This window comes from Rhinopithecus bieti, unplaced genomic scaffold (assembly GCF_001698545.2).
Source record: "Rhinopithecus bieti isolate Rb0 unplaced genomic scaffold, ASM169854v2 scaffold_21117, whole genome shotgun sequence".
Taxonomy (NCBI): Eukaryota; Metazoa; Chordata; class Mammalia; order Primates; family Cercopithecidae; genus Rhinopithecus; species Rhinopithecus bieti.
In genome coordinates, this window is record NW_016810185.1 from 230272 (window position 1) to 250793 (window position 20522).

The 20522-nt window shown below is 41.7% G+C and overlaps 1 long non-coding RNA gene across 1 annotated transcript; it reads left to right on the forward strand.

Moving 5' to 3' along the window:
* The first annotated feature begins 18110 nt into the window (after positions 1-18110).
* On the forward strand, positions 18111-20236 carry LOC108541852 (uncharacterized). The gene is made up of 4 exons (XR_001889083.1): positions 18111-18191; positions 19324-19462; positions 19749-19971; positions 20167-20236. It is a non-coding gene; the product is annotated as an uncharacterized LOC108541852 (long non-coding RNA).
* The last annotated feature ends 286 nt before the right edge of the window (positions 20237-20522 follow it).

A 20522-nucleotide genomic window follows, 5' to 3' on the forward strand; every position in this document is an offset into this window, starting at 1 on the left:
TCATAATTATTGTGTCGGCAGGAGGAATTAGAAGCACCTCTCCACCACATCCCAGTTGGGAACCACTGACGGGAATAATCCTGTTGGAGGTAGCACTTTCCTGAGATGCAGAGAAAAGCAGTCATGCAAGACCACAGCAGTTCACCTGTCATAATGACAGCCCAAACAGGCTTGCTGGATTTGATTTTTTAAAAAAATGTCCAGTAAAATTTGGATTTCAGATAAACAGCGAATAATTTTTTAGCATAAATATGTATGCACTTTGACATCCTGCTAGTAAGGATACAAAATAAATAAAATAAATAAATACGTATGTTCCGAGCAAATATTTCTGTTATCCCTGGATCATTCAAGGGAAATACAGCATGGGGCATGCTTATGTTAAGAAATTAATCATTGTTCATATAAAATTCAAATTTAACTGTGTTTCCTGTATTTTATCTGGCAACCCTAAGCCCAAAATCCCTTTCCCTACTCTTCCTCCATGTAAAAAAGAAAGAATTAAAAAAGAGAGAAGACTCTTTCGTTCAATAAGAGGAACACGTTGACTCTGCAGCTAGGTGAAGATTTCTATAACTGAAGGAAATACTGTTTTATCAGTGAGGATCCAGCCTGCATACTTTCTGAAAAAACTACATGTGCTTGAAAATTACTGTCCTTTAGAATATTTAAAAAATAAATACAGATTTTGACAACTGAAACTATATAGATACATATATAGAAAATTTTAATACTCTGCTGCTCACTGTCCTCCTATTCCATATCCTCAAGGTGATCGGTATTCATTGTTAATGTGTGCTCATGCATATTTTGCTATACTCATACGTTTACGTACTTATGTGTAATTCCTTTTTCATGGAATTATATTACTCTGCAACCTGAGTAATGTGCTTATTATAAGGCCATCTGGTTAAAGGAACTGGAAGATTACAGTTCTACTGCTGGCAATAGCACATTAAGCATCCTTACTCTAATGTTCTCAGCCTTGACCGCAAACAGAAATTTAGTGTCTGCTAGGATTCCCATTCCTCCTGGTATCACAGTCCTTCAACCCCATACCATCTAACATAGTAGATGCTAGCCACATGTAGTTGACGAACGCTTGAAATGTGGGCTATCCAAATGAAGATGTGATGTAAGTGTACAATACACACCAAATTTAGAAGCCTTCATTGTAAAATAAAGAACTTTAAATCTCACATTAATAATTTTATGTTGATTACCCATTGAGATAATGGTACTTGGGATATATTGGGTTAGATTAAAATGTATTATTAGAAGTAATTTCATTTATTTATTCTTACATTTCAAAATAAGATTACTAGAAAAATGTAAATTACATATGCAATTTGCATTATATTTCTATTGGCAGCACTGTTCTAACCCAAAGGCCTGCAGAATGACGTGAGTTCACCTCAGAGGTACACGAGATGATTCCTTGGGAGTTTGGAAAGAAAATATAACTTCTTTTCTTACTTATTATTTTATCTTATCAATTTTAATTTATATTTTGTGTCTGTTTCATAATGTACATAGTATATCGTCATGGTACTAAGTGTGTATATTATTAAAATATTAACATGCATTTATTTACAGATGTATTAAAAACATTTTTACTGACAGAAGTGTGTGACACAAAATTAAAGCATGTGGTGACCTTGCTTTGCAGGGGTGAGCAGAGGGTATGTTTTCCTGCCTCTCTTACATATTGTTCCCCTTGGTATCTGACCCACCTTTCACACCTTTGTGCTGACTTTATTCATTCTCTTTCCCGAATCATGTCCAAAGGCGTCCCAGGGAGGATAAATGAAGCTCTAAGCTTTGCCTTCTTGCTTTCTGGATCTTAGGGTTTGGTGTCCTCGCTCCTTGGGTGCCTGGAACATCCCATCTGGCAAGGTCGGGCTGCACCTGCCTTCCCGATGCACCTTCCTCCCAGAGAGCCTGGTGCCCACCCCAATGCTCCTCGTTCTCCCTCTCACTCTTCTCCAGCACCTCCGGCCTCCCCTCCCCACCAGGTGCGCTGGGCTGCAGAGATTACAAAGGAGAATCAGGTTTACACTACTTTGATCCTAACAGATAGTGAGAAGAAAGAGAAAGAAAAAGTGAGATGAGAGGATAGATTGATTCCAGGGGCTTCGACCATGGGATGATTCACTCTCAAATCAATTCCCATTGAATTGAAATCAACACTCTCTCAACCGAGGTTATTGGTATTAGAAAGGAGTTATGGGAGGTGGCTAAACCTATAACACTTTTTTCAAAAGAATGTCTATTCGATTATTTCTTTTGAAGGTAGTATGTTGTGGCAGCCATGAGAACTATAGGATGGAAACGTGAGTGGTCACGTCACATAGGATGGAAACGTGAGTGGTCACATCACTCCACAGGGAAGGTAATAACAGGGTGTAGCTTTTAAAAGGGCTTGCACCCACTCACCACTGGCACAGGTCCTTGGACACACATGCACACGCATGCCCACACGCACCTGCCCATACCCCTTGCCATGCCCACACTCCTTGCCGTGCCCCCTGAAATTCATTCCCCCTGCAACTGAAACTTGCCTTTGCTTGTGATCATTCACACCCCTCTCTGCATTCCTGCGCCCACTCAATTCCTCACTCTTATGCTCAGAAAACATTTACTCACTAAGGGCCTGTTCTAGGAAATGCACTGAAGTCTGAGGATAATCAAGTCTCACGGCCACATTCAGATAATTCTGGCTGAAGTGTTTTAAGTTGAATCATGAAATTGCTAATATTGAACAGTTTCTGACCTTTGAAATGACCACTTCATATAGTGAAGGTTAATTTTGTACATAAATACACACACATATTTGGGATTCATATCACTATAGAAAAGTGGTCAAAAAAACAAATTCTGGCACCAGATTTATTATTTATCAGTTTTGAAAACTTAAGTAAGTTTTAACTTATCTGAATCTCATTTTCTTCTTACGAAAATGGAGAACATAATGGGCTCTACTTCATGGAGTTATTGTGAGGATCAAATACTTAATCTTTACAAAGTATTTAATACATACTGCCCAGAACATAGTAAGTGCTCAATAAACGTTAGCTGTAGCAGTGGCTGCAGTAACAGCTAACATTTATTATCATTATTAGTGGGTGGTAGCATCACTATCATCTGTAGAAGTCCATGTACAGTATTCCTATTTGCAAGATGATAAAATAGACCTGCTCAAGTGAGAGAAAAAGCTCTTACTGACTCTCCCAGCCAGGAAAGCCATCATCTTATCAATAATGGAAATGGAATACTTTATCAGAACGGTAGAAATTCAGCGAAAGTTCTTAAAACAACTAGGAACTTTAGCGTTTGACACTCGAATACAGAATAACCAAAAGGCAGTGGGGAAGTACCCAGGAAGTGTGAGGGACGCAAGAGGGGAAGCAGCAGGTGGCCGTGCTGACTGTGTTTCACTTTGGACAGTGGATTTGCATCCAGAGACCTGACTGTTTATTCCGAGTGAAAGCCAAGGGCTGAGGACCCTTGTGAGGAGTTCGGGTTAAGTTTCATGTTTGTGCAAGAAAGATTTCAAGGGCAGTGTGGCCACAAGGACTGATGGACAGATAGATAGACATGTCTGGATTTATGACTGAGCAGCTGACCAGCGCCAACACGCTAGTGAGGACACACAGTTGACTTAACACAGGCTGCTGGTATCCACAGCTGGAAGTCAAAGAAATTGTTGGTGTTATTAACAATCTTCTGGCAGGAGGATGGCACTTGTGTCCTGGCTGTGCCGACACAGCTAAGATTCTCTGGTGTGGATTACAGGAGCACATCGATCGCAGTCCCACAGACAAGCTGGAGGCCAAGAGTCCCTTCCCTTGTCCTCACGGGAGGCCACCACAGTCAGCCTGGACAGCCACTTCAACAACCAAGGGACCCGTTTACAAAAGAGTGAAACAAACTAAAATCAGACAAATAGGGGTCACACTAGATTGGCTGGTGGAGTCAAAGGGTTTGATTTAGAGGTGCCAAAAAGGAGCATGAAGCCAAAGGGAGATCAGGGCCTTGGCTGCAGCAAGGGGTGAAATCAAATCTCACCTTTAGCCATTAATATCAGTGTGACACAGGCCAATCCTCTTACCTGTGGGGCCTCAGTTTCCCCATTTGAGAAATGGTGATGAAAATCTGCCTCGTAAGACTGTTGTGAGATTGGAGGGAAATCCTGACCGTGACTTGCCCAGTGCACCTTCGTTCATTTTCCACCTCTCTGTATGTAGTAAGTCACTCCAGAAAAGAGCTGACAATTCTGGCCCTGACAGGCGCAGCAGCCAGCCCAACCTTGAGAAGCAGTTCCCCCACCCCCTCTCCCTCACTCTGTCCTCCCTCCTGGCTTTTTCCCAGAAGGCTCCAGGGCTCCCAGGCCAACTGCCAAACCACACGACTCTGCAATTTGCTTTCATAGACCCCCACCCCTTCCCCTCTTTGACTGCATCTCTGCGTGGCAGTCCTGCTCTGGGCTCCCTCCCTGGAGGGTAAGACTCGTGGCTGCCCCAGCCTGCTATGCCAGCATTTGCAAGGGGATTCATCTGAAACCACTACTGACAATCTGTGTTTATTTGGGGCGTGCAGAGGAGCCAAGGGCTACTATGAAAGGAGCTGCGTTCCAGAACTCTCTGATTCCCATCAGGCTGTGCAGATCAGACCCTATACCTGAAAGGAGAGCTAGGCTTTCTCTTTCCATTCCTTCAAATAGGGGGCCGCACACTGGTTGCAGTTCCACCAGTTGCAGTCTGCAGTTCCTCTTTTTGCTCGCTGCCAATACAACCCAATCCTGTGCCTTATCAAACGCAAGAACTATTAGAGAAATGATGATGGGAATTGAGGATGCCAAATTTTATACATTTGTAATTGCAGGGGATAGGAAGACTTCTTTATTTTGCACTGTTTAATATTTCAACTTTTTATGGAAATATACAGAGAAAAGTGCACAAATTGTAAACTGACAGCTGGGATTGGATGGCAGGAAGAAATTGACACCAGGACTGGATTCCAGCCCCTTTAGCCTCTTAGGTCACGAGAATTGAGAACATTCTTTTAGGAACCTTGTTAGCGTATTTATGACAACCAGGGGTGACCTGGAGCCAGCTTGCACCAGCTCAGAAGAGCCTATTTTTCCATCTCTTCCCAGCTCCTCATCAGTGACCTCACATTGGTGCTTGAAATCAGGGTCGAAGTGGGTATTTACACCACAGAAATCAGCAGATGATAAGTAGAACAGCTCACCCCCCTCCCCCTGACAGTTTTTAACCACTTACTAACAAACCACTGTTTACAACTTTCCTAACATGGGTGAACAAAATTTGAGTACCTTTCTGACTAACTCCAGTTTAATCAATCCCTACTCCCTTTCTCAGAAAATCTCCCTTTCCCATTATCCTGCCCTGAGAGTACAGAGCCTTTGCAATCTTCCTTCTGGACACTCTTGTGCATTTGACAACTGCTGCACCTCAGCCTTTTCTCCTCTCTTCTGCTTTTTGTTAAGTGATTGCTGTTCTTCATGTGTCTGAGTGACTCCCCAGAGACATATCCAGGTGGTCGACGTGCAAAGCCCAGCACTTCCTGGAAAGAAACTTCTGCTCCAGGGCTGACAGTGAGGCCTTCCAGAGCCTCCATGACCCCCTTGGATTGCAGACACTGTCCAACTGTCCTTCTGTCAGCTAGCTTCCCCTAACGCCATGCTTTTCTCAATTTATTGCATTTTCAGCCTGACTGAAGTCTGCCCTGGGGACAAATTACAAAACCTATAACCTTAGGACAGCAAGGTAAGGAGAGCCAATGCACAGCCCCTTCACTTCTCTGGCCCCTCAGTCCCCTCCTGTCTTAATTGGGCAGTGTGGGTCAAACGCTGCACACATCCCTTCTGACTCTGCACACAGTGTTCTTTCTACAGCTTGGCTGTACAGAGAGTTCTATTTTTCACCCCATGAGAGGGGGTGGGGCAAAACACTGAAGGAATCTTTCAAAGACCCTCCACCTGACCCCTGTCTGAACAAATAATTAATCTCCTGAAAAAGCAGCTCGCTGATGGGTCCAGGCTGTGCCTGTGGATTTATGAGGTGACGTCAGTTTGAAGACTGGGATGCAGAGCCTGAGCTGTGTTTCACACACTCCTCAATTGTTTTAACGGGCCTGCTCCTGAAGGCCTCCAAATCTTTCCCCAAGCTAAGCTTTATTAAAATGGCAAAGATGGAGAGGAGTGCTTTTCCAGATAAATCAGCTTACTTATGCTCTGCTCCTTCCCCTCCCCCTGTCTACTGGAAAGCACTCCCAGAGGGAAGGAAATGAAGAACTGCAAAGTACTTGCAGGTACATGCTTAATGCCTTAAACTCTTGCATTGTGTTAACAGCTATTCACAGACTGGGCTTTAAAGAAATAGATGGATTCTCAATCTGCCCAATTTAAATAATCCTTAAGAGAGAACTAAGGAGGAAGATTAATGTCCTTAGTAACTAAATGACACACCAGAGTTTAGCCTGGAGGCTGGGTCTCTGCACTGACTATCACAGTGCAATTCCTTGAGAGGATCCAGATAAAACTGGGTTTAAAATGAAGGTGGGGGGCGTTAATGGAGAGAAAAGGGGTTAGAAGTCAGAGTGAAAGAAGGGAGGGGTGGATGTGAGCAAGCAGGGATGGAGGCAAAGCTTTTGTCCTAGAGACAAAAGTAGAGGGAGAGTGAAGGAGTAGAAGAAAATATATTTCTACTCTTGATTGATCATATGTATCATGTGTCTCTCTCAATACATACACGGATATAATATGCATACACACATATAGTCTCTGACACATACACAGACATATAGTCTGTTTATAGACTGCATGCATACGTGTCTAAGACTTGAGAAATTTAAAGTCAGAGGCCACTTTTATTTAGAATTTCAGAAATATGTATTATTGATTGAAATGAAAGACCTTAGAGACCTGAACTGTTAATATCTAATTTATGGGAACAAGATAAAATCAATTGTTGCAACTTAGCATGATTTTTGAGAGACGGTGATGGTAGAGAATTACTTCAGGAAAAGGGAGAGGATTTAGTTGACAAGTGGGAGAAAGAAAGGGTATCCTCTGTGTGGCTTCTATGCATGTGTGTTGGGCAAATCTGCAGTAAGGAAGCAGCCAGTGAGGGAATGGAGAAAGCCTAGGAAATGATCAGGGCAACACAATCCCCTGATCCAAACAACCCTCCTGTATTTATCTTGGTACTATGTGAGACTGGTCAACCCAGCTGAATTAGTGACTAAATTTCATTACCTCTATTTAGGCCGAATTAAATTTAAATTCAATCACTTTTGATTCTGAGGTCTGTCTCTTTTTACTCTTTCCCATTCTTGTGGCAGTTACTGTGTAGTCAAAACCAGGTAGGACAGATAAAGAGAGCTCCAGGGCTAGAAAGCAAAAAGGTTGTGAGGATCATTTGAATGGGACTTGTGTCACCTTGTTGGTTGCAGGGTGGATTCCCTGATGGCCTGACCAGCTGCTTTGACTGCCCTCTTTGTCCTCACCATGCCATAGGCCCTCTCTGGTGTTTTCCTCAAGGTCAAAAAGGACAATCTTCCAAGACAGAAAGGCCAGCCTCTGTGAAGTCCTTTAGCGCAGAGGCCATAATATCTACCACTTTCCACAGTGTTTGGCTCAGTATGACTTTTAAGAAGCCATTTACAGAATTAGAAGTATTTCCACTATGTGGAATACAGAGCATATAAGGCCTGCCTTCTAGAATCTTGTAACCTAAATAAGATTGGATTTATACTAAGAGAGAAGCAACTAAAATAGCATATAATAAATGCATTTTTTACATTGTATCCTAATACCACATACCAGCCCTAGTCAGAGATGTGGAGAAAGTGACTTCCTGTAGATAACTGAGACTCCACTGTGGTAGAATAGGGAGGGTGTACGTTGAGTCAGGGTGGGTACAGGCCTTTTAGAATTGGCTGAAATTGAGGAGTCCATATCAAATGTTGAGAAGAAGATAAATCAAATAGAATCTTGGTGGATAGAATCAGATTTTCTCTCTTCAGCCAAAAGTCTACATCAACACAGACTTAAGGTATCCCTTGAAAACAAAATTTCACATGGTATCTGGTTATGTTCTTGGTCCAGGCTCTATATTTGTACTTCAACAGCCCTTTCCCTCCACCCCTGGGTGTGGGGTTACAAAGGAAAGCACCATAGATGTCTTCAAAGAACTTAGGGCTTAGTGTGAAGACGGATGCACAACTAGTGTCTTGAGAAGCGACTCAGTAAGATGGTTGAATTCTATGTACCAGAGGAATGTGGTAGAAGAAATAAATCAGTCTGCCTGCACACATTAGGAAAGACTTTACAGAGATACCTTGCCTAAACCAAGACTTGAAGGAATTTTTTGTAGATTAGGTAGGGAAGTGCTGTCCTGGTAGAAGAAACTGCGAAGACACAGAGGGGTGGGGGTGTCTGATACCATTGGGACAATTGCAAGTGTCGAAAATGAAAATAAGAAGTAAATAACAGCATGAGGGGAAAAGGTGCTTGATTACAAATGCCTTCTGAGTCATGCAAAGAGTATATATTTTTATGCTATAGTGTAGGGAATAAGGAGTCATTGGGAATTCTTCATCAAGACAGAAGGGATGCATGTATCTCATTCCAGCGGCTTCCTTCATAGTCTTCTTTCCAATGCTTGTTTCTGCCTTTCTTACCAATGTGGCTGATGGTGAGTGCCTTCTACAAATGCTACCTCTTGACCCCTTGGGGAGAAGGAATTCTTATCAGTTGCCGGATTTGGAGAGACCAAGTCCCAGCTTATTTTTTTCCAACAGAGTTTTCCTTGCTTCATATGGTGTCACAACCTATTGTTACTGGGTGCTAGGATACATTGGCCATATCTCTTGGGTGGAGAGCAGGGGAGACAAAACCTTCCAAAGCAGCATAAACTCAGCTTCATTCTGTGGTATCCATTTGACCCAAAGAAATCCTATGTCTCCATGCAAAGATAAGAGGAGGGAATGTTACCCTTTCCTATCAAGTTGTCTTTTTTCCTACTGGAAGTGAGAAGGGGTGGGGGCTGTTGAGGGGAAAATGCATGCAGGAAAGCTCATCAGATTCACCAAGCGTGTAACTCAAGCAAACCTCTAATGAGTGAATGGGATTCCAGTGTTCACTTCTTGGAGCATCTGCAGTCTCTAAAAGTGATTATCTTGGTTGACCGTCACTTGGTGTAGACAAGAGAAATATACTTTGTTCCCCACTTGGCCTGCAAGTCATCAGTCTGATGATTCTCCCCACCACTCTTCCTTTATCTTCTGTTTATACAGAACTGGGCTCAGGCAGGAGAGAAGGACCCCTCTTAGAGTATTGATGGTGAGGGGGCTAGTTGTGAGACCACAGGAAAAGTTCCACTGAGCATCCTGTCTCAGAATAGCAACTTTAGAGGCAGTGTAGAAAATGCATGGAACCCTGTTAGGAGGCTATAGCCATAGTCCACTGAAACGTGATGGGAACAAGGCTAAGAAGGAGAGGAAAGAAAGTTAGGAAGTAGATTTGAAAGTGAAAATGATAGAGAAATATAGGAGGGTGAGAAAAAGAGGTATGTCTAAGATATTTAAACTTTTATTTCAGGAAGAGATTTCATGATGGTGTTAATCACTGAGATGAGAAATCTGAGGCTGGGAGTGTTAGGGGCAGAGTGGAGGAAGAGGCAAGGGAATGAAGAGAAGAGAGTTCAGTTTGGGGCATATTACAGTGGAGCTGCATGAGATAAAGTCTAGGCAGAAAGAGCTGCATAGTCCTTCATATAGAAATATGAAAAAATAGAAAATACAAGAACGGAAAAGAAGTATGACAGAGGACATCCATATCTTCAATGAAAATGCAATGAGAACAGTTAACTGATTCTAGAGCAAAAGAACTCTATGTCATGAGATGGGAAAAACTTCTTTATCCTGGGGTACTAGAGGAGGGTTGTGTGGCAAAGAAGGTAACAGATGTTAAGACTAGATCTTTGGGTAGCTGCAGATCAGAAAGTGTATAAAAGAAGGGTATAATAGGAGCAACAGAATGGAGCATGCATGCACTGTATCAGCAAATGCACTGGAAGAGGGAATGTGCTAGGATTAGGACATGGCATCTATCTGGTAAAATAAGAATAGGAGGTATGCTTTTACTTATTTGAAGATTTTATAATCAGCCAGTTATTAACAGCACAGACTCTTCTATAAGATTTAGGAATGCCTGAGCTGCACTGAAGGGGAACTGAGCTAAGGATGTCATTTTCCAGAATCAAGATCTTCAAAACTCAACACTAATGCCCGATTCCTTGGTGTGCTGTCTATGGAAAGGGCATGTTTAATAACATAAATTTGGTATCTCAAGACCAGAGTGTGCCCACATCTACCTTTCCCAAAGCCTATACTTTCTTGGGAAGAGTTCTTTTGGATCTAAAATATGTAGGAAAGGGATGTCATTATGCAAAATAGATAGCAACATTTTCTTGCATTTACTCAGGTATTTACTTTCACCTCCCATGTTTTTGGAATACTGCCGCCCACTCTTTATTTTAAGCTTATTTTTTAATTTTGTAAATTTTATTTTTTATTTTAAATGACAACAACTGTATGTATTTATGGTATACAATATATTTTGATATATGTACACATTGTGCAATGGCTAAACCAAGCTAATCAATATATGCATTACCTCATATAGTTATACTTTTTTGTTACGAGAACACTTAAAACCTATTCTCTTAGTAATTTTCGAGAATATAAAACATTGTTATTAACTATAGTCATCACGTTGAATAATAAACTTCTTGAACATTTCTCCTGTCTAACTGAAATTTTTTATCCTTAGGCTAACATCTCCCCAATCCCACCACCTTACCCCACCCCTGCCCCAGCCTCTGGTAACCACCATTCTACTCTCTGCTTCTGTGTGTTTGTCTTTTTTATTTTTAATTTTTTTAAGAGAAGGGATCTCACTGTGTTGATCAGGCTGGAGTGCAGTGGTGCAGTCATAACTCACTGCAGCCTCAGATTCCTAGGCTCCAGTGATCTCCCTGCCTCAGCCTCCCAAGTAGCTGGGACTACAGGTGTGCACTACCACATCCAGCTAATTTTAAAATTTTTTTGTAGAGACAGAGTCTTGCAGTGTTGCTCAGGCTGGTTTCTAATTCCTGGCCTCAAGAAATTCTCTCAGCTCTGCCTTCCCAAAGTGCTGGAATTATAGATGTGAGCCACTATACCCGGCCAGTTTGTCTTTTTTAGATTCCACATATAAATGAGATCATGCAGTATTTGTCTTTCTGTGCTTGGTTTATTTCTATTAGCATAATGTCCTTCAGGTTTATCTGTGTTGTTGCAAATGACAGGATTTCCTTCTTTGTTAAGGCTGAATAGTATTCCATTTGTTTATATAACCACATTTTCTTTATCCATTCATGCATCTGTTGGTAAACACTTTGGTTGATTCTGTATTTTGGCTATTGTGAACAGTGCTGCAATGAACATGGGAGTGCAGATATTTCTTCAACATACCAGTCTCATTTCCTTTGCATATATACCCAGAAGTGGGATTGCTGGATCATATAGCAGTTCTATTTTAAGTTTTTGAGAAACCTTCATACTGTTTTCCATAATGGTTGTACTAATTTACATTTTCACCAATACCCCTTTAGAATGAATCTTCATGTTTTCTCTTCATAGGAGTCCAATTGTTTCTAGTCTTATTGTCAAGATAGTGACCAAACTGTCATTTGATAATCCCTCAGCACGGAACCTGGCACCATTGTGGGTGAAGCAAGCTACAGAGGCCGGATCCTCTAATGCTGTCTATTATTGTTAGACCAGACCTCTGCAGCTGGCTTCACCCAAAGGGCTGCAGAGTCTCCCTCCTTCCCACGCTGCCTCTGCTAAACTCAATGTTTGAGTCCTTGAGCACTTCAGTAAAGGGGCTTGGTGGAAGGCCTCAGATAATATGTTTACTCTTTCCCAGACACCCTCCCCTATCCTCAGCTCCAAATCCATTTATCTCTCCCATAAAGTGCTTATTGACAGAGAACTTGAGTGCTCAGAATGATGCCAACTGAAGACAAGCCTCTCCAAATACAGCAGTCATGTCTCCCCTTGATCTCCCCAGGCTGAATCCAAAACAGCTGTGTTTCTGCCTCAACCTCAAGGATTAGCTCACAGACTCTCCCTCCTCCCATCACCAACTGCTTTCTTGGGTCGTTGATTTTTCAGAGAGAAAATGCCTGTGGTAGAGGCATGAAATAGCTCTGCTCAGCCTCAAGAAGAGGTTCGCAAGCTCATTCAGCCAAAAAGTAATTGTATTGAGCCTCCCAGAGAGCCTCTGCTCCACCCACATTTGCAAATACTCTTTTACTACATACTCTGTGTTTCTAAGTCTCTAATTCAGATTCTTCTTTTGTTAGTTAAGAAGAGTGTGGGTTTTCAGGTATGCAGCAAAGAAAAAGAGTCCATAAATAATAGAACTTAAAGAAGAGGCAGAGCTTAACACATGCATTCGAGCCCAATGTCTGATTTCACGTAGGTTGTAGCCTGATTTCTCTTGGGTCATTTCTACTCTAGCTAGGGCCTACTTGAATGATCTCATCTGGTTAAAGCTTATCATCCAGAATGAATTAGCCACAATCTCGCTTCTACAGGAATAGCAGGACCAAGTGACTTCCAGCTTGATGTTTCCCTGAATCAAGCAAAACTGTCAAGCAATTCTTCTTCTTCTTTTGCTAGCTGGTTCTTTCTATTCTGGAACATTAAATGCACACCTAGTCCAAGATTCCATATTTACCTTCTCTCTGGACATTTAATCATAACCCTCAACCGTGTCTTTTTGCTGATGACATTTCAAGCAAAATTGTCATTCATTCACGTTACAATTCATAAGGCACTATGCAAGAGTCACTTGGTTATATAGAGAAATCCTCACCTTAAGGACTTTACAGTCTGGAAAAGAGGACAAGAGATTCAACGTGGCACTTTGTTATTAGGAGATGCAGAGGTCTGGATTCAAATTCAGCTCCTGCCCTGGGAAAGTCCACTTAACCTCTCTGTGCCTCAGTTTTCTCATGTGTAAAATGTGGTTCACAACTGTATTATCCCAAAAGGTTTCTGTGAAGACTAAAGGAGATAATATATGTAGAGCATGCAGGACAATGCCAGGCACCTAGTATTGTTTTTAGCTATTACTATCATAAGAGAGCTACAAACAGAAACAATATATAGCAAAATACTATGAGATGCTGTGTTAGTCCATTCTCATGTTGCTATAAAGAACTACCTGAGACTGGATAATTTACAAAGAAAAAAAGGTTTTATTGGTTAACAGTTCCACAGGTTGTACAGGAAGCTCAACTGGGGAGGCCTCAGGAAACTTATAATCATGGCAGAAGGCCAAGAGAAAGCTGGCACGTCTTCACATGGTCAGAGCAGGACAGAGAGAAGGAGGTGCAACACACTTTTAAACAACGAGATCTTGGGAGAACTCACTCACTACACAAGAACAGCAAGGGGGAAATTCGCCCCCATGATCCAATAACCTTCCACTAGGCCTCTCCTCCAACACTGGGGATTATTCAACATGAGATTCAGGTGGGGACACATATCAGGTGGGTCCAAACCATATCAGACTCAGAGGAGGTTGAGGTGCTATTTATTTGGAGGAGGGCAGTATAAGGAGTGCGGTTATATTCCAAGTAAAAAGCTAAACAATAGACAACAAAAACCTGAACTAGACTATACTATACCATACTCTACTATATACTATTATTAAACAAAGTTTATGGGAGGGCATTGTTTTGGATTAGTCCCTTTCACTAGGCCCCAGCAGACCAGACCAAACCAGAATGGAGTCATTCATGTTAAGTGCCACATAATCAATGTTCAGGTGCCACTGAACTCTAAAATGTGAGAGTTTTCCAAGAAAACAGGAAATTCACAGCAACCAATCAAAAGGGGTTCAATTTACCTGAGCCTGCATGATAAAGAAGTTCCCTCTGCTTTAACTCTATGAGGAAAGTAATTTGAAACCACCAATTCATATTTTGTTCTGTTTCTGCTTTCTCCAGCCCTTTTCTGCCTATAAAGCCAACCCTTCCTGCTCTGCTTCTTGGAACATTTATTTTATACAATGAAGTGTTGCCCTATGTTAGAATCACAAATAAAAGCCCACTAGACCTTTAAACTATATTTGTTGTAAATTTGACTCTTGATAATACACTATACTAGACTAAAGACAAAGGGGCTGACCAACTTTAAGAGATGTGGTGGTAGAATAAACAAGGTTTTGGCATGCATTAATTAGGGTGGACAGTTGATAAGAGGGAGTCAGAGGCTATTCCAAGGGTCGAGTATCAGCAAGTTGAGGAATGATGGGGTCATGAATCAACTGGGAAGTCAGAAAGAAACAAACTTGTTTGTGGAAGAATGTGACTGGCTTGTTTTTGGTCACATTGAGTTTGAGGCATTAGTGGAATATCCTGGTAGTGACATCTTGGATCTCTGAAACAAGTGTCCTCAAACTCCATACCTGTTACCTGCTTTTCCATCTTTCCCTCTTTTTTGATCAATCCAGCAGTTGGAAACTATGTTCAAGGGAAAAGATGAATTCTGGAGATACTGAAATGTCATCAGTAAAAAGACATGGTTGAGGGTTATGATTAAATGTCCAGAGAGAAGGTAAATATGGAATCTTGGATTAGGTGTGCATTTAATGTTCCAGAATAGAAAGAACCAGCTAGGAAAAGAAGAAAAAGAAGTGCCTCTTTCCAGGAAAACAATACACCAACCAGCCATCAATATAAGTATTTCAGGCTCATCAGCAATATGAGTGGCACTAATGCATTGCTCTACATAAAAGAGAGTGGAGAGTACGTTAGGGAAGGCAAAGGAGGCAGGGTGTGGTGGCTTATGCCTGTAACCCCAGCACTTTGGGAGGCACAAGGTCAGGAGATCAAGACCATCCTGGCCAACGTAGTGAAACTCCATCTCTACTAAAAACACAAAAATTACCTGGGTGTGGTGGCACGCGCCTGTAATCCCAGCTACTTGGGAGGCTGAGGCAGGAGAATCGCTTGAACCAGGGAGTCAGAGGTTGCAGTAAGCTGAGATTACACCACTGCACTCCAGCCTGGTGACAAGGGAAGACTCCGTCTCAAAGAAAAAAAAAAAAAGCTATCTGTCAACCCACCTTTGATTGAGTCATCAAACTATCATTCACTCTTTTTTTTTTTTTGAGATGGAGTCTCACTCTTTCACCCAGACTGGAGTGCAATGGTGAGATCTCAGCTCACTACAACCTCTGCCTCCAAGGATCAAGTGATTCTCCTGCCTCAGCCTCCCAAGTAGCTGGAATTACAGGTATGCAGCACCATGCCTGACTGATTTTTTGTAACTTCAGTAGAGATGGGGTTTCACCATGTTGACCAGGCTGGTCTTGAACTCCTGACCTTGTGATCCACCTGCCTTGGCCTCCCAAAGTGCTGGGATTATAGGTGTGATCCACTGTGCCCAGGCTTTTTTTTTTTTTTTTTTTTTTTTTTTTTTTTTTAAGAAATTCCACCAGTTCATTTGAAGTCTGATCAATGCTGGGCGAACAGATTAAATTCGCTTTAGAGTAGCAAATCTTAGGACTATAAGCTGAAGAGGAACTAGAAAGTCCAGCCATANAGTCTCACTCTTTCACCCAGACTGGAGTGCAATGGTGAGATCTCAGCTCACTACAACCTCTGCCTCCAAGGATCAAGTGATTCTCCTGCCTCAGCCTCCCAAGTAGCTGGAATTACAGGTATGCAGCACCATGCCTGACTGATTTTTTGTAACTTCAGTAGAGATGGGGTTTCACCATGTTGACCAGGCTGGTCTTGAACTCCTGACCTTGTGATCCACCTGCCTTGGCCTCCCAAAGTGCTGGGATTATAGGTGTGATCCACTGTGCCCAGGCTTTTTTTTTTTTTTTTTTTTTTTAAGAAATTCCACCAGTTCATTTGAAGTCTGATCAATGCTGGGCGAACAGATTAAATTCGCTTTAGAGTAGCAAATCTTAGGACTATAAGCTGAAGAGGAACTAGAAAGTCCAGCCATACCTAAGTCCAAGCTAGCCACTCTGATCCTTTTCTCTATTATATTCCATTAAAGACCCTGATATCTGGGACTAGAGTTCCTAAGCACTATATACCCATGACCTGGTCTGGAAGCAGCTCTTCTTAGCTCTCCTATCATGCCCTCAGTGACTCCAGGTCTCTGAGATAAGTGTCCTGAAACTCTTGAATTCTCACATGCTCTTTCATCTTTCCCTTTTTGGTCAATCCAACCAATTCATGGCTTCCTGTTGAATGTTATTTTATAATAATATGGTTTATGTTATTAATACTCTTTAATGTTATTCAAGCCCATCTTCTATCATGTCATTGCTCAAAAAGCTTCAACAGTTTCTTACGGTCAAGCCCACTATGTGAGTTTCTTAACTGGGCATTCAGAATCCTCCCCAATATCTTCCACTACCTATGATTTATATTTTAGCCAAACAAGACCCTTGATAATCTTGAACTTCATTGCATGTCTGTACTTCTATACCAGTGCTGAATCCCAAACTGAAATCTGGTTCATATTTCATGAAACAGCTGGTTTTTACACCCACATCTTGAAATCTCTTTCTATTCCCTCACCTAGATACAAACTCTTCAAGGGGCCAGTAGAGTGCAGTGGCCACAATCTTGGATTCTAAAACCCAGTTGTCAAGGTTCAAATCCCAGTCACACTGTGTGCTGACTGTGAGATCATATACAAGTCTCTTTTCACTTCACATCTGTTTCCTGATCTGGAAAATGAAGAATATTAATCAGATATTAAATGACATAACATACATTTAATCTAGTCTGTGGAACCCTGCAAGCATGCAGCAACTGCAAGCTATTATGGCAGATGCTGTTGCTAGCCCACCCACATCCACTTGGTATTTGTCTCTACATTCTCAACCTGTTTATAGAAAACATTTGTGACTCTATGTAGTCAAGATAGCATGCTCAGCTCTCATACAGGGCAGAGCAGAAGTGCCTGAGATGTAATCAATCTCCCAAGAAGCGACACTCAGACAATGACCGTTGGAGAGTCAATGGATGAATACCGCTTGTTAGGAATAACCCTGAAATCTATTCTAGAGTGTGGACAGCATAGAATCTCTTATTGTCTCTCAGACTTCCCCAGCAGGCTCTAACATCAGTTGCCCGCAATGGTAATTGGCTTGGCAGATACCTTTTATCAGCTCCTTTGATTCCCTAACTTACTCTCCACTCTCTTTTATGTATTTCCTGGGATAATTTCTCAAAACTACTTGGATTCTTGTCTTGGGGTCGGCTTCTGGAGGACTCTAAAACCATATCTGCTCTTAACACTATAGCTGAGTTCTTTGAAACCACCAGAATACTGCTTTGTTTGCATTAGTCTTCTGCTAGTTAGAGTCTACCTTCATAAAACCTAAAATCCAACAAAAAATTAAGACCAAAATATGTATATTTCTCAACAGTGCCTAGCACAGTACCTCTCACATAGAAGTTACCCAATCTGTATTTAGAGAAGAAAGAATAATGGTAGATCAAAAGATTACTCTATGAATATTAAAATAGAGCAAGGAATATTGATTGGTTACTAAGAATATTTTGCAAACTTTTATGGTTCGACACATCCTTTTAATGTGGATAGGTCTACCTAATACACTTGCAGCTTCTCAAAGTCCCCTCCCCTCAATGTCAGCGTCAGGACTCCTCGCCCACCTCTGGCTAGATTTGAGAGGTACTTGCCATTATCTCTTCATTATCTTATCATGTTAATGTACTTGCGTAACCTTTTATATTTTCTAAATATAAAAAATATTTTAGAGATTATATTTGACGCAGCTGCTTCCTGAAGACCCAGAGGTCACTTTTATCTTATAAGCACATTCTTCAGATTGTCGTGTGGGTGGGTAACTTCCGCCAGACTTTTCTGGAGATGGCTAATCCAGCCGTGGGAAGTGGTTTCTTCTAACAGCCAGTCAGGAAAATCCTGCTTCTCAAACTCCTGTCTTGACCCCTTCCTGTACTTTGCCTCCTAGATCTTGAGGTCTGCCTTCTGTGGAAGAGAAATTCTAGAATCAATAAACTGAACTAGAGCCCTGGGATTATCAACAGGTAATGGTGATACTGTAGCGGGTGGCTGCATGAGATTTGTGATTACAGACTTGAGAGTGGCTGTCACCTTTGGTGCTACCAGAAGTAGCTTTCAAAACTGTCCTTCTATAACAGAGAGTTCTAGAAGGGTGGTCCACAGACCATCTATATTAGAAGGGCTTCTGGCTCTGCTTTGCTTGCAGATTACTGGTCCTGCTCAGGCACACTGAATCAGAATCACTTGTGAGGATGCTTCAATTTGCATTTTTAAACAAACTCCTCAGGTGATAAGGTGACCAAATTATCTAAGTTTTGGCATTGAAAGTCCCACATTCAGGAAAGCCTTTAGTCCTGAGACATTTGGTCTCCACGTGGGTATGTCTTATGTACACTGAATTCTTAAAGCTGTCTTACACCCCAAGGTATGCCACACTAACACAGACGCTGCTTCTACTTGGTAAAAATCTCTGAGACTTTGAGATGTCTTTAATCCAGTGTGACATTGGGTGGGGCGCTCCCTCAGACCTCGATCTTGATAAGATCCTTCCATGGGAACTTGAGTGTTTGAGAGACCCAGAGTGTTTGTTTTGTTACTTTACTTTTCCTTTCTTTTGAACTTCATGTGCAAGGAGTTGAACTTGGTCTTGAGTTTATAGTATACAATTTAATTCTGTATCTGCAAGGCCCTTCTCTGGATTTATGTGGTTATTTATTCACATTTCCCCACCAGCTCTCCATGCCCAGCAGGGAAACATTATAATGTGATTGTTTTATACTCTGAATTTGTTTGTATCTTTGTAAAGCATATAACATTGTTCCTGGGTATTTTAATTTAAACAAATTGTATTCTGCTGCAGACTTCACCTTAACTCTTGCCTTTTTTTGTTAAGTATTGTGTTTAATGCTGTATCATCCTTTGATCTGTTGTTTCTTGTGGTAGGCAGCTCTTAAGGTGACTCCCAGTGATGGTGCCCTGTTGGTACCCATGTCCCTGTACAATCACCTTACCTTGATCATGGACTACACCTAGTGACTTGCTCTTAGTGAACAGAATGTGGCAAAAAGTGACAGTATGTTACTTTTGAGACTAAGTTATAAAAACCCTTTGTCTTCCTCTCTTGTGCCCTCCCTTGCTTGCTCTGGTGGAAGCCAGCTGAAATTTTGAGAGCCACCTTACAGAGAACCTAACAGCAAAGACTGGAGAGAGGCTTCCAGCCAACAGCCAGCAAGGAATTGAAGCCCTCAGTCCAATAGCAGCAGTGAGGAACTGAATCCTGCCAACAGCCTCGTGGGTGAGCTTGGAAGCAAATCCTATTCTAGTCTAGTAGAGACTTGAGAGGACCCATAGCTCTTGCCAACACTTGATTGCAGCATTGTAAGAGATCCTGAGCCAAAGGACTCAGCTAAGCCATGCTGGCTCTTAGCCCATAGAGACTGTGATATAATAAATGTTTGTTGTTTTAAGATGTTAAACTTGGAGTAACTTGTTACACAGCAATAGATAACTGATACGCTTCTAATCATTGCATGGTGTCCATAGCATATCTCTACCACATTTTACTTGTCTGCTCCCTGCAGGTGGGTTGCTTGTTGCCCGACTCTAACTCCTGCTACTACTACAAACACCACTGCCATGAGTATCTTCAGCAAGACCTCCTTCCAGACCTGCACGAACAGTTGCGTGAAATGTATACGCACAAAGGGATTGCAACGGAAGACCTAGAGACTAGGGAAGAACTTGGAACAATAATCTCACTTTCTTCAATTCCTAAACTGAGAGTGTTGCTGTTTTTAAATGAAGGTATTTTTCCCCCTAAGCATTTTGTTCTAAAGTTGAGCTGCCTTTGAGGAGAAATAAAGAGACTACCAGATTAATGGTTTTTTTTCAAATGGGATGGTGGGGTAAGGAATAGTCGGGGTGGTCTGTGGAACAACTTGGAGGATTGGTGTTGTGTCTTGAAAAGATATTTAGGTATGTCCCTCCTTTTTTACCCAGGCCGACTGATTCATGCTGGGCTTCAGACATGAGAGGTTAGGAGTAGGAGGCATGCCTCGTTCAAAGGTGAGTGGACACATCTATAACCATTAAAACAATGTTTTTCTGTTTGGATTTAGTAGATGGTCTCAAGTTCCTGGAAATGTGTGCAGAGACCCCGTGGCCATGAGAAGATCTGTTATTTTATTTTTTACAGTAGGATGAAATATATTTGGAAGTCATTGGACTGTAGCTGTCCTACATCAAAAGGCATTTCATAACAAAACACTATCATGCCCCATTTATAGTAATAGCATGCTGTGCTCTGGCTGCTGTGGGCAAATAAAATATGTTCCTGTAACATAAACAGCCTCACC